This window comes from Ahaetulla prasina, chromosome 4 (assembly GCF_028640845.1).
Source record: "Ahaetulla prasina isolate Xishuangbanna chromosome 4, ASM2864084v1, whole genome shotgun sequence".
NCBI lineage: Eukaryota > Metazoa > Chordata > Lepidosauria > Squamata > Colubridae > Ahaetulla > Ahaetulla prasina.
The window spans coordinates 41,240,001-41,253,493 of NC_080542.1; the positions used below are offsets into that span (position 1 = coordinate 41,240,001).

The window sequence follows — 13,493 nt, forward strand, 5'->3', positions numbered from 1 at the left end:
AAATGGCTTCACGTCTCTGTCAAAGTCCTGAACTCACTTAATGAATGTCTTGGAACAAGTTTAAAATATATCAGCTGAGGTTATCCCATCTGTAAAGAGGGATAACTTGATCTCTTTTATAGAAACATTCTAAGGAAGAGTGATAAACATGTTGAGCTTTTATGTTTTAGTGTAGTTATATCTCTGTGCATGTTTGGTAGTTGCATTAATGTTTCCATTTCATTCAATTTCAAATTAACTCATTGTAGGGTAGTAATATGCAAAATATGGAATGAGAAGTTGAACGTAAGCCAGGGATCTGGAATCAGGAAATGAAAGCCAGGCATAATGGAGCAAAGCAATCACAAGGGGCCGGTTTAGCTCAGGCTGGTAAGGCCTGTTATTAAGAACACAAAGCCTGCAATTACTGCAGGTTCGAGCCCGGCCCAAGGTTGACTCAGCCTTCCATCCTTTATAAGGTAGGTAAAATGAGGACCCAGATTATTGGGGGGGCAATAAGTTGACTTTGTAAAAATATACAAATAGAATGAGACTATTGCCTTATACACTGTAAGCCGCCCTGAGTCTTCGGAGAAGGGCGGGGTATAAATGTAAACAAAAAAAAACAAAACAAAAAAAAAACAAGGAAGCTGAATTCTTTTTTTTTTTTAATTGAAAAAGTTTTACAAATTTTTTCCCCCAACAATTATCCCCCCACCTCCCCCCGCCCTCCACCCTCGACCCTCCCCTCGACCCTTCCCCCCACCCCCCACCCCCGAGACTTCCCAGAGCAAAATACAGGGTATTACATCTAACAATCATAAGCTAAAATACAACAATAAACCATCACCCATAATTTCTCCTTTCCCCTTTGCAACCTTAACTCCCCTTTCCCATTTAAACAAATACACTAATACAATACAATTCCTACAATCACTCATAAGCTATTTGATACTTTTTAGTCTGATATTTGTTTTGAATATAATCAATCCAACTTCTCCATTCCAATATATATCTTTCTTGTGAATAGTCTTTCAAATACGCTGAAATTTTTGCCATTTCTGCTAAGTTCGATACTTTAAATGTCCATTCTTCAATTGTAGGCAAGTCTTCTTTCTTCCAATATTGCGTAACCAATAATCTCGCTGCTGATATTAAATTTAAAATCAGTTTAGTCTCTATTACTGTACAGTCCGTAATTATACCCAATAAAAATAACTGTGGTGTAAACTTTATCTTCTTTTTCAAGATATTCTGCATAATCCACCAAATTTTTATCCAAAAAAGGAAGCTGAATTCTTAAGTAAGATAACCTTTCTCAAACAGAGGCTATCTAGATGCTTGGGTCTATCACAATTTTCAGCAGCACACTGGCAAAGTATCTTGGAGTTGGATCCCAATTTTATTCAAGAATAGCAATCTGAGAAGGCTTAAAACCGAACTTAACCATACAGGATGGGGCAGGATAAGAGAGAAGACCATCTGTCCTTCATGAGGCTATTCCCATAATATCTGAAATATGATAGGTGATATTAACCTTTGCAGCAAAAATATGCAGACAGTTGAAGTGAAATTTTATTTGCCCTGTATTCATTAACACACTTTTGCTTCCAGCAGTTTTCTTCTCTAACATGACAAGAAAAAGACAAGATTCAGCTTCCATCATGCATGCATATTTTCTCAGAAATATACAGTCTATCTTTGTTTTAGACATGAATGGAGTCCATGTACTTCCTGTCATATCTGGTTTGACCTTTAAGCTACTTTCAATTTAATATAGTTTGATGCCTCTGTTCTTTAGCAGCTCTCTTTTTTCCTTTTAACAATGAAAATAATCCTTGGAAGATGATTATCAGAAAAAAATGGAAATGATGTTTCTTTTCTCTGTTACTGCCCGCCTTTCCATTTTTTGTCTATCAGCAAAGAGTTTGTACTCTTAAGAAAGAACAATAGCTTCAGGTGCAGCTTTGGAAAAGAAACAAGAGGAAGAGTTGGATAGTCTTTCTTCTGATTCTGCATAATTTGGTACTTAGATATTATCCAGTGATGATCAAGAAGCCCGTAAGAGTAAATCTCATTCAGAGGATGGTTCATTTCTTCAAGATCAAATTCCAGTCTAATTCTCAACGGCACAAAATTTGCAGTAAAGTCTCAGATATGACCACTAATCTACCTCTGAAAAAAAAAGATGATGGGATTGAAGAGCTAAGTTTAAAATTCTAGTTAGTGCAAGGCTCAAATGTTCTTTCTACGTCTAATTACAAATGCAAGAAGGAAAAAAAAAACACCTCTCTTTCCAACAGCAGGATGATGCTGTGCAATAACTACCAGTTTTTGTGTTGTAAAATTGCGGTGGGATTCCCAGTTCACATGGGAAAGAAATGTTTTTGTTATGAATTTTTATGACCAAACAGCCATAGCTGGAGCTGTGGCTCTTAGTCAACCCCCCTCCCTCCATTTTGCATTGAATCGATCTGACTTCTCTGAGAGTGTTAATAGCTTTTCCTTTTCCTTTTGTGAAATTTCATTTCATTGGATGTTCAATTGAGAGAGATTGTTTTGAAATTTACTCTTGCTGTCATACCTGATTGTTGCCTCCTTATTGTTGCAGAACAAGAGAAGGCTGGTTTTCAGATTGCTCTCTTGAGAAATCTAAATTGGTAGCTGTGTCTTTTTTCTTTTTCTTCCTTAAATGAATGATTCCAGTTTTTCAGTGAGGAATATGAAACGGAAAAGCAACCTTTCCTCTGGCGTGACTGGAGCTTAGGGTTCCCAGCCCTCCCCCATCTTTCTGAATTGTGAAGATGGAATAGGAGTGGGATCTTGAGGTGATAGGGTCAGATTTGGCCTGCTGCAGATTAAAAAACAAACAAAACATTTTCAGGGCAGTGAATGGTATAATTTTATCATTACTGGCAATATATACAGTATGGATGGGTCTTGTTCCCACACTCACATGTGTACTTTCTGCAGATTCTAATCAAACAGATTCTGCAGATATATTGCTCTCTTTCAAACTGTACTGGAAGAACTCCAGTTTTTCTTTCTGGAGAGTGGGAAATGTAGGCTAAGTCAACAAGTTATTTGAAGTTTTGAATCATGCCCAAGGCAAGCATCAAGGACTTTTATTTTTGGGCACCTATCAAGATATATACCACAGTAGGCTATTTGCTGCAATTACTGGGTTCTTCCAGCTCTATTGCGCCTTCATCTTATAGTTACACTTGTTTCATCTGATCTCACTAATAAATGAGAGATGACAGCAGCAAGGCAAAGAAAAACTAACCTCTGGTTGACTTGTCATTTCTTCCTATGTGTTTTGGATATGGTGCAGATGAAGCCTAAATGAAGAGGTGAATTAGTGGAATTCTAATTTAGTGGAATAGCAACAACAGGGATAGACAGTACAAGTGTTAATATTTTATGAATAATACAAATAAATATTCAATAAATGGGCTAATGAAAGAACCTTTACTCAAGCCCCTATATACTCAAATTTTATACACGTACACACACACGCGCGGACACACACACACACACACACACACACACACACACACACAGAGAGAAACATATTGTATGTTGATTGCATATTAAGCTTCCTTTGCAGCAACTATATGTACTCAACATTGGCTTGCACTAAGAAAATATGTTTTGTTTCAAACATGAAGCAACAGCAATAACATTCTGGAAGATTTATTGAACTATTTCAATAGATATTTTGTAGATCTGTAAAAAAAAAATTTATGTTTTTGTGGTATGGGGTTTGGCTGAAACAAAACCCAGAGTGATTCCAGAAGTGATATTATGAGAAAGTAGAGCAAGGCTGCTGTGCACTAACTCCTGTCTTGCCCCTTTTCCATTGATTCTGCATGTTACCCACCTACACACATTGAATTTCCCTGTGTCTTTCATTCCCTACTTTTTTTTTTAACTGCTGCTACCTGTGAAGTGGTATATAAATCTAAGTGCTATTGCTATCCTAACCTGCGTTCCAGTTTCTTACTGAGATGGATTTGGCAGTATGGAAAGGTTTCCAGCATGGCATATTCTACAGATCCATTCATCTCCTCAGACTTCCCAGTGCTTCCCCTCCTGCCTCCAGCTACCAGTACCAATCTCTCAGTGCAGCATATCCCACCTCCCAACATATTCTGAAATTTCTATCACCTTCTCTCCCTTCCTGTCTCAGCTATTGTTGCCATCACTATAATACAAACACGTACCATCACCAAGCTCAGCTTGTCTTTCCCCCCACTGTTAACCCCCACTGGCTGACCAAACACATTTTGGTTACACTAAGAACTGAACAGCCCTGTGTCAATCTGAATACAAATCATAACATCCAAAGCATAAATGTTTCTGACTGGGCACTGTACACCAAATCAGCTGTGCTTTAGATGCATGGACAATTCATGTATAGAATGTTTTATATATATATATTAGCTCAACATACAGAAGTAGAATATTATGCATGCCACATTGGAGACAGTGCTGGAACTATCATTTTGTTCTGCTTTAACATATACATTTATTTACTAGATTTATATATTTCCTTGATTTTATGCAACTCAGAGAAGCATATAAAATGTAATGCTCTCTCTTCCTATTTCCCCCATAACAACAATCCTGTATGGTGGGTTGGAATACTTACAGAAAATCATTTAGCCATCGCGTGCCAAAACCGAGGGGAGTGTGTGAGGGTCACGCGTGTGTGTGCCCACACCCATAATTCTATGCTCGTATGAACCCTCCCACTTTCCCCCCAGTTTTGGCACACGATGGCACGGTTGGTCTGGTAGGCCCGTTTTTTGCACTCTCCAGGCTCCAGAGCCTTATTAGGAGCCTAGGGAGGGTGAAAATGGCCTTCCCTACCCCCCCCGAAGCCCTCCAGAGGTTCGAAACAGCCCTTTGCCGACTTCCAGTGGAACCAGAAGTCGGGAAATGGGCTGTTTCTGGCATCTGGAGGGCTTCGGGGGGGGGATAGGGAAGGCCATTTTCACCCTCCCTAGGCTCCTAATAAGGCTCTGGAGCCTGGGGAGAGTGAAAAATGAGCTTTCCCCACCACTTCGGAAGCCCTCCATTGACCGGAAACAGCCCATTTCCTGACTTCCATGGGCTCAGAAGGCCCAAAAATCAGCTGTCTGGAGCTGAGCTCATGTGCCCATCAATATAGCTCCACGTGCCACCTCTGGCACGCATGCCATAGTTTCGCCATCACGGATCTAGTCTGTTTCTGTCCCTAAAGAAAAACTAAAACTTAAACTGTCCCAATTTCTAATCTAGCACCTTAACTAGAGCCCCAGACTGATTCTCCACTCTCTCTTCTTGGTAATTGTCATGTAATACATAATAAAGTTAGATCTTTGGCTTTCCCAGAATTGAACTTTCTATTTACTTTCATTTTTTTGTCAGATAAATCAAACCACCAAGAGTTTGTTCAGTTGTAGTGGGTGCAAATTATACATAATAGATTGATAAATAAACAAACCAAATTTACAGTTAGGTTGGTTAGGATGAGAGAAAATGACTGCTTTAAAGTAATCCAGCTGGCTTTCATGGATAAGGAGGGATCATGAATTGATCTCCCTACTTTCTAGCCTTGCTCTCATATCATCACTTCATTCTTTTATGGCATGTGAGAGATCAGCCCCCATGTGCATAAATTTGTGTGAATCCAATTGAGACCTCATTTACTTTGTTTAAGTATTAGACTAATTTCTTGAAGACCGTTATAGGTGAATGACTGAATTATGAGTAGATTTGTGACCATTAACAAATAATAATTAAGTAAATGTGACACAAATTTTCTTGCATTGATGATCTGGTTAACATATGAAGTGATTAATGTGTTTAATCAGTGAAAAATATTGTTAAATGACCTATTTCAGCTATTTTCCAATTAAATTAAAAAAATATCCATTCCTCAAGAACTGCTACTTCCAGAGTCCTAGAAAATGACATGTTCCCCCCACTACTTTTGAGAATCTTGTCTGTTCTTTTAGAAATTGTCTGTTCTTTTAGAAATTGGTCATTTTATCCAATGTTGTGTAGAGGAAAGAGATTATGATGATGATTAAAGGTAATTGTGTATAACTTTGAACTCAACAGGAAATTATGCATCTACAAGTCATTTGCAGTAAATATCCATAGTGAAAATCTGTCTTAATACTTCAAATATACAAGCAAAAGCCATTTGTTGCACCACTCCAATCTTCTGATAATTTGTGATTCTTCTGTTCCTCATCTCTTACATTTTCTAGACTGCTAGAATTCTTACCAAGACTGTTTTTGTTTAGGATTCACATGAGCCACTCCTTCATTTTCTTCTTAGACTGTCTCCCCCTCCTCACACAATTTTTTTGTTTAATTGCTTTCTTAAATCCGAACTTTTTGCTCCCTTTAATTTGCATGTTCCTTGCTTTCACAAGTTAGTTTAACCTCTGCTTGAACAGTTCAGTTATTGGCCACCTAGCATCTTCTGCCTTGCCAAATCCTTCTGTAACAACAGTACAGCTCAACTGGTTACGACAAAAGGTTCCGTTGTCAATAGGGCATGATTATTGTATTCCTCACAATATAAAAATATAATTTATATTAAAAAATAATTTTAATTGTATTAATTCTGTTAGTTGTGTTCATTTATTCAATTAGTTATGCCAAGTATTGCCTGTGATAACTCTTTAAATTGCATTTGTTTCCTTTCAAGCATTCTTCTGATGACTTACACTTTGACTCCTTCATCGTTCTGGTTGTTGTGGCTTTTATTGTCCTCAAAGTGTAGAATCAAAAACCTTCTACTATTGATTTTCATCTTTTCATTACAAGTTTTATCCACATGTTTGTTTGGTTCTTCCTGTTTAAAAAATAATCTGGCTTTCCACATTTATTGACAATGTCTCCCAGTCTTGACATCAGCAAAATTCTATTAACATTCACCTGCTTCAATTCTTGTCTTAGCCAGGGACTCTAATGACAGTTGGAGAGAGCGGGGAGAGATGCTTCCCAAGTATGATCCGGGAACAGTTCTATCAGTGATTTCTTTCCAACTCAGTGATTCTTGCTTTTCAATAACCTTTCAGCACTCTGAAGGTGGAAGGTGAAGTAGAAAATATTTTTCCTTCATTCATACAGAGTTGCAAAGATTCCGGAAATATGAGAAACACATTCTTAAAAAATGATTGAAAATTGCAAGAGGAGAAAAGATATGGCAAGAACTTGACAACAAAATGTTAGAAAATATTTCAAAAGGATTATTACAGCCTTTTCTTTTTTGCTGAATAGAATAGAATAGAATTTAGAATAGAATTTTTTTTTATTGGCCAAGTGTGATTGGACACACAAGGAATTTGTCTTGGTGCATATGCTCTCAGTGTACATAAAAGAAAAGATACCTTCATCAAGGTACAACATTTACAACACAAATGATGGTCAATATATCAATATAAATCATAAGGATTACCAGCAACAAAGTTACAGTTATACAGTCATAAGTGGAAGGAGATGGGTGATGGAAACATAAGCTTTAATTTAAAACAGTAACTATTAAGAGCCCTTAACATTGCACTGCTAAGAATAAATATCCAGAAATATCCTGTTACCAATAGTAGAAAATATATGTCATTTAGGATTGTTAAGTTCCTGGTATTCACTAGCTTGGTTGTTTTCTTGCAAATCTTTCAGTACAAGGCTATGCATTAAGTCCTCTTAATTAAATTTGCATGTAATATGAAATACATATATTTAAGATGCAGGCCTTAAACCAGGGGTGTCCAAAGTTTTTTTGGTGAGGGCCAAATACAGAAAAATAAGCAAAGGCCCGGGCCACACACTTTCCGTTGATTTCTTTAAAGAAATATTTATTTTCCCACCGTGTTTGAAATCTTCTACACTCACTTGCTATCTTGCGTTTCTTCGGTGCTGCCATTTCTGGTGACTTGTGGTAAATATTTTTCTTTGCTTAATTTTGTTTAGTGGAGAAGCACCTTTTCTGTGACTGGCTCCATCTAGTGTTGAAACTGAGAAGTGCAACAGAGTTGAGCTCAAGCGCCATGTGCGGGCCATATTCAATTATATTTTCAGAATTTGCTGCAGGCCAATAAAAACTGACCCGCGGGCTGCAGTTGGCCCGCGGGCCGCAGTTTGGACACCCCTGCCTTAAACTGTTAAAAACTGAAAAAGTAAAAATTCTTTCTAATAAAGGAGAATATTTGTAGCTCAGGATTGCAATGATGGGGTGGGGCTCTGAGTTTGATAGTTTTCTTGCAGACATTTCATTATCCAAACTAGGTAACATCATCAGTGCTAGTAAGGAGTGGAGTTTCTCTCAGTTTATATTGTAGTGGCTTCCCCTGTCAGTGTTTATTTTATTTATTTATTTGTCAATCATATATAAGATAACAAGTAAGAGTATAAACATGATTTGGATACATGAAAAGAGTAAGTAAAAAAGAACATTAGGACAGGAAAGTTAGGCACGCTGGTGCACTTATGCACGCCCCTTACAGACCTCTTAGGAATGGGGTGAGGTCAAGAGTAGACAGTATAAGCTTAAAGTTTTGGGGGTTTGGGGAAGAAACTACAGAGTCCGGTAGTGCATTCCAGGCATTGACCACTCTGTTACTGAAGTCATATTTTCTGCAATCGAGTTTAGAGTAGTTCTGGGAGTAGTCTTGGAAGTTCTTTGATTGGGCCATTTACTAGTAGCTTGTTGGTAATTCATTGATTAGCATATTATTTACTTCTTGATTCTGGGAAGCAAAGAACTAAGGACCTCCTCCTCATAAACAATTCTGTTTATTTTTATTGGTCTTTTTGTTCCCTTTTTGGCTTTTGTTAGTGGTCTCTTGCACAGTATACAAATATTATTTATATCTATGTGCCTATTGATGGATAATTTCAGAGTGCTGGGCTTCTAGAAATTCTGCAGCGTTTTTGGATTTGGCTTGGTCTAGGATGATCACAGTTTCTCAGCTGAAATTATGGTTAAGTCTGTCGATATATTGTAAAATTAAGGAATTATCATCATGTCTTCCGGCTGCTCTTCATGGATGAGGTCTGTTAGTCTCAAAGGCTACTTTTTAAAATTTGACTGCTATTCAAGATAATCTTACAAGATATCTAATTCCTGTTGATTTAGTTGTTAACTGTTAAAAACCCTTTTGTCTTTGATTTAATTAGACAGGGTTTTTTCTTTCATGGCCAGCTTAAAGAAATTTATTAGGAACAAGCTGCTAAACTGGACCACTGTGTTAAGTTGCCATATGTCCATGTTGCTTTCCTTGCCTGTATTCACTGTCTCCCAGTTCACATTACCAGGCAACAACTCCAGTAGAAGAGAATGGGGAAAGAAGGAAGGGATGCTATGCTAGCGGGAAAAGGACAAAATAAGAGTTTAAAAGAAGATAACTAAACAGAACATGTTGTGGGGTGAGGCCCAGAAGGCATGTAGCTCAAAGTCATCTTTGTCCTTGCAGTATCAGAGACCAGGCCATGATAAATGTTTTGGGAAGAATGGAAACTTGGGATGTTGTTAGTGCTTAATTCTGTCTGAGATTCAAGTGCAAATCAGGCGTTAAATAATTTAGGATCACAGGAATGACCTAAAGTTCCTGTAGCTACCATATATCCATTTTCTCTACCTATTTTTTTTTTTTATGGTTAGACAGTGTAATCCTGATGGGGCAGCAGACAAATTGACATCCTACAGAAGCAGAAAGAAGTAGAAATCTGTTTCCTAGATTTAAATATTTCCTTGAAAGTTTATGATACAGGTGAAATCTCAGGAACTTTCAGACATGCTCTACAATATTGCTACTGGTGAGAGGCTTGAGCACCCTGTATACTGCTGCTCCTTACCACTACCCATAATTAGGAGAAGCAGTATAAATTGTACACATCTGAATGAGAACAAATACATTTGGTTAACATTTATGATTGATGCAATTCGCAGAATTCCATGTTTGATGTCATGGAATTTGCTGAATTTTAGAATACAAACATTTATATGATATAATGTTGTTGGATGGGTAGGCTACAATCTGGAATGCTCTAATTCAACTTTTGGATTATTTTCTTTCAGCCGATTCTTTTTCTGGCTGTACATGGTCTGCATACATTCCTTTATTTTATTCTAAGTGGAAAGCTTATTAATGTTGCACGTTGCACTAAAGCTGCACTTCTGATTCAGTTATCCCAATTAAAGGACTAAGCAAAGAAAGAATAGCCATTTCATCTAAGATAACATGAGCAAGGAAATAATCACTGCAATCGAATGCTTTGTAACACTAGAAGAGAGCTTCAGATTGTGGGAGAGGGGGTGTGGTGGGGAGGTGTTGGGAAGAGGTTGCAGTGTTTTCTCATTATTTGGCTGAGAAGCAAAGCATGGCAAGAGGCGTGATTAATGGGACACCTTTGGAATCTCCAGAGTTAATTACAAACAAAGTGTGTGTATGTTATTTTCTAATGCTATCACCATTCGCTTCCCAAATAAAGAGCCTGTTGCAGAATAATCAGATGGAAATTTCTGTGTTAATTTGCTGCATGGTGAAATATTTGACAATAGCTGTGCTTCTTCCACTTTCTCTTAGGTTGTCAAAAAAAGTGGTTCTGCTTTTCCGTAGACATAAAAACAAACACTTCTCATTTTCGTTTCCATTTTACTAAACTTTGGTCCTGGCTTTGATTTAAATCAAGCAGCCAGCCACAGGGTTGCTGGGTTAGAAAACACAAACTTTCAGGTCTGAATTTGAGTATTTCCCTAAAAAAAATCAAAAGGTTGGAAACTTTTTCATGAAGGTTTATTACATACATCGTCATATATAGATTATTACATCATCAAAGCCAGTGTTGCCTCTAATCTTCATTATGGTTGGGTTGAAAGGAGCCAGTTTCAAGTCAGAAGTTACAAAGTTTGGCTTTTCAATAAAACCCTAAACATTAATGACAGTTTATGGTTTGGATAAAACACTTAATGGAAAATGGAAGTTAATACCTCTAGATTTATTACAGTAATACTGAGAGTCTGCCAATGTAAAGGAGTCTGCTCTTGTCAAATACTGTACCTCAAACATGGAAAGTGAGCATTGTTACTTTTTCATATCAAACGCATGTTGAAATCTGTTTGAAAAGTACTAATTTTCAAAAATGCATTTAAAATGTTTTAGAATATGTGCTAAAAAGTATTTTTACATGTTTTTGAGATTTAAAAATATATATTGGAGTTATTTACGATTTTTAAAAGCACATATCATAAAAATATATTTTTAAAAGTATATAGAAGGACTTGTGTTTAAAAACTGAGGAAATGTAATGTATTTTTTTCCAGAGAGTAAGTCATCTATGTACCAAATTTGGTTAAATTGCTTGACCTGTTTCAGAGTTATGCTGGAATACACACCCACACCCACACACCCACACACCGAGGAGAGTGTAACCCCCACAGTATTTTTTCCAGAGAGTAAGTCATCTATGTGTACCAGGTTTGGTTGAAATTGTTTGAGCCGTTCCAGAGTTATGCTGGAACACACACACACACACACACACACACCCCAAGGGCTGTGTAATCCCCACAGAATTTTTTCCCAGAGAGTAAGTCATCTGTTAGCAAGTTTGGTTAAAATTGCTTGAGACGTTCCAGAGTTATGGTGGAATACACACAGACATAGACAGATACACACAGAGAGAGACACACACATCAGAGGTATCTTACCCCCACAGTATTTGTTTCCAGAGAGTAAGTCATCTGTGTTCCAAATTTGATTGAAATTGCTTGAGCTGTTCCAGAGTTATACTGGAACACACACACACACACCCCAGGGGTGTCTTACCTCACAGTATTTTTTCCCGAGAGTAAGTCATCTGTGTGCCAAGTTCTGGAGACAGCAGAATAGAGAGAAATAGCTGGAGAAAATCACAAAAAACAAAGACTTGCAAATGGAAGTAAGCAAAGAAAGTAATAAAAGGCGTTTTGGGTGCAATCCCTAAACAATTGGAGCATCACTTGAATGCTCCATTGGCATTGACAAAATCACTATCGGTCAATTGGTGGCACAGTAGAATGCAGTATTGCAGGCTACTTCTGCTGACTGCTGGCTGTAAGCAGTTTGGCAGTTCGATCCTCACCAGCTCAAGGTTGACTCAGCCTGCCATCCTCCCGAGGTGGGTAAAATGAGGACCCAGATTGATGGGGGCAATATGCTGACTCTGTAAACCGCTTAGAGAGGGCTGTAAAGCACTGTGAAGCGGTATATAAGTCTAAGTGCTGTTGCTATATTCTGCAGCAATATCTTTAACAAAGTGGTGAAATCCGCCAGGGTTAACAACCGGTTCGGTGATCACGCACTTTGTGCGCACGCACAGTTTGAAGAAATCTTCACTTTCGCGTTTTTTCGGAGGAGAAACACACCTGAGGAGCGGCAATCTGTTCTGCCACGTGAATCAGCTGAGATAGATAAAGGTAGGAAAAAAGCGCTGGCAGGTGGGTGGGCCCATCTAATTGTCGGGGCCAACTGGTTCGCTCCCAGCTGATTGTTGGAGCTACCAGTTTGCCCAAACCAGTCCAAACTGGGAGAATCCCACCTCTGCCTTAACACCATCAAACAAAAAAACAACATCTGCCTATCCCAGTTTCTTGGGAAGGATTGGATAGTGGATAAAAATGCCAAATTCAGTCTAAATATATGGCTGATTGTGTAACCAATCATAAGTAATAATAATAATCTTTATGTATGCCATCATTGGGTTTCAAACTTCAGTAGCTTTATTTAGGTTCAGAAATAGATTGAATTAATGATTTGCAGCCCTGAAGCATAATTGGTATGATTAGGGATTTTAAACAGCTGCTTGCAGGATGTAATAACTCATAATATTTGTGAATCAATGTGAATTTTCTTTGCATGTATGAGCACATGTGGAGCTTCCATCTTTAGCTTTAGGAAATTTTTGTTGCATATTGACAGGTTGTAGTCTCCCATTAAAATCAATTAATTATGTATTCTTCTGAGATCTGTAGATGATTAGTTTCCTGCTTTTCAAGAAGCTGTGTATAACATTTGCTGGTAAGTTTGCCTGTGCCTTTGTTTGGTTTTGGATATAAATGGACAGTTTCCATTTTTCTTTAACAATATCTGGAGTGAGGCACAACTGCTCAGGGAAAGTGGTGTCTAGTTTCCATGCTAAGACAATTAAAACTCTATTGTGTTCTTCTTGTGAGTATCCCTAGAGCAGGGGTGTCAACCTCAAGGCCCAGGGCCTGGATCCAACCCGCAGGGTGCTTAGATCTGGCCTGCAGAGCTGTCCTGGAAACAGCAAAGAACAGGCTCGCGGTGCCTCTGCCAGTGAAAATGGCTCATGGCAGGGCTGCATGCAGACTTCCAGAGCTCTGTTTTCACTGGCCAAGGTTTTGTAGGAGGTTGTCACAGCTGAAAATGGAGCTCGTGAGTGCTGCAGAGTGAGCTCAGGAGCCCATTTTTCCTGGCAGAACATTTGGGCAACCACAAGCGCCCCCGACATCA

General features: G+C 38.2%; 1 protein-coding gene across 5 annotated transcripts in view; it reads left to right on the forward strand.

Annotated features, from left to right (window-relative positions):
* The window catches only part of PRR29 (proline rich 29), a 709,947-nt gene that overhangs the window by 488,558 nt on the left and 207,896 nt on the right, over positions 1-13,493 (forward strand). The window lies entirely within an intron of this gene.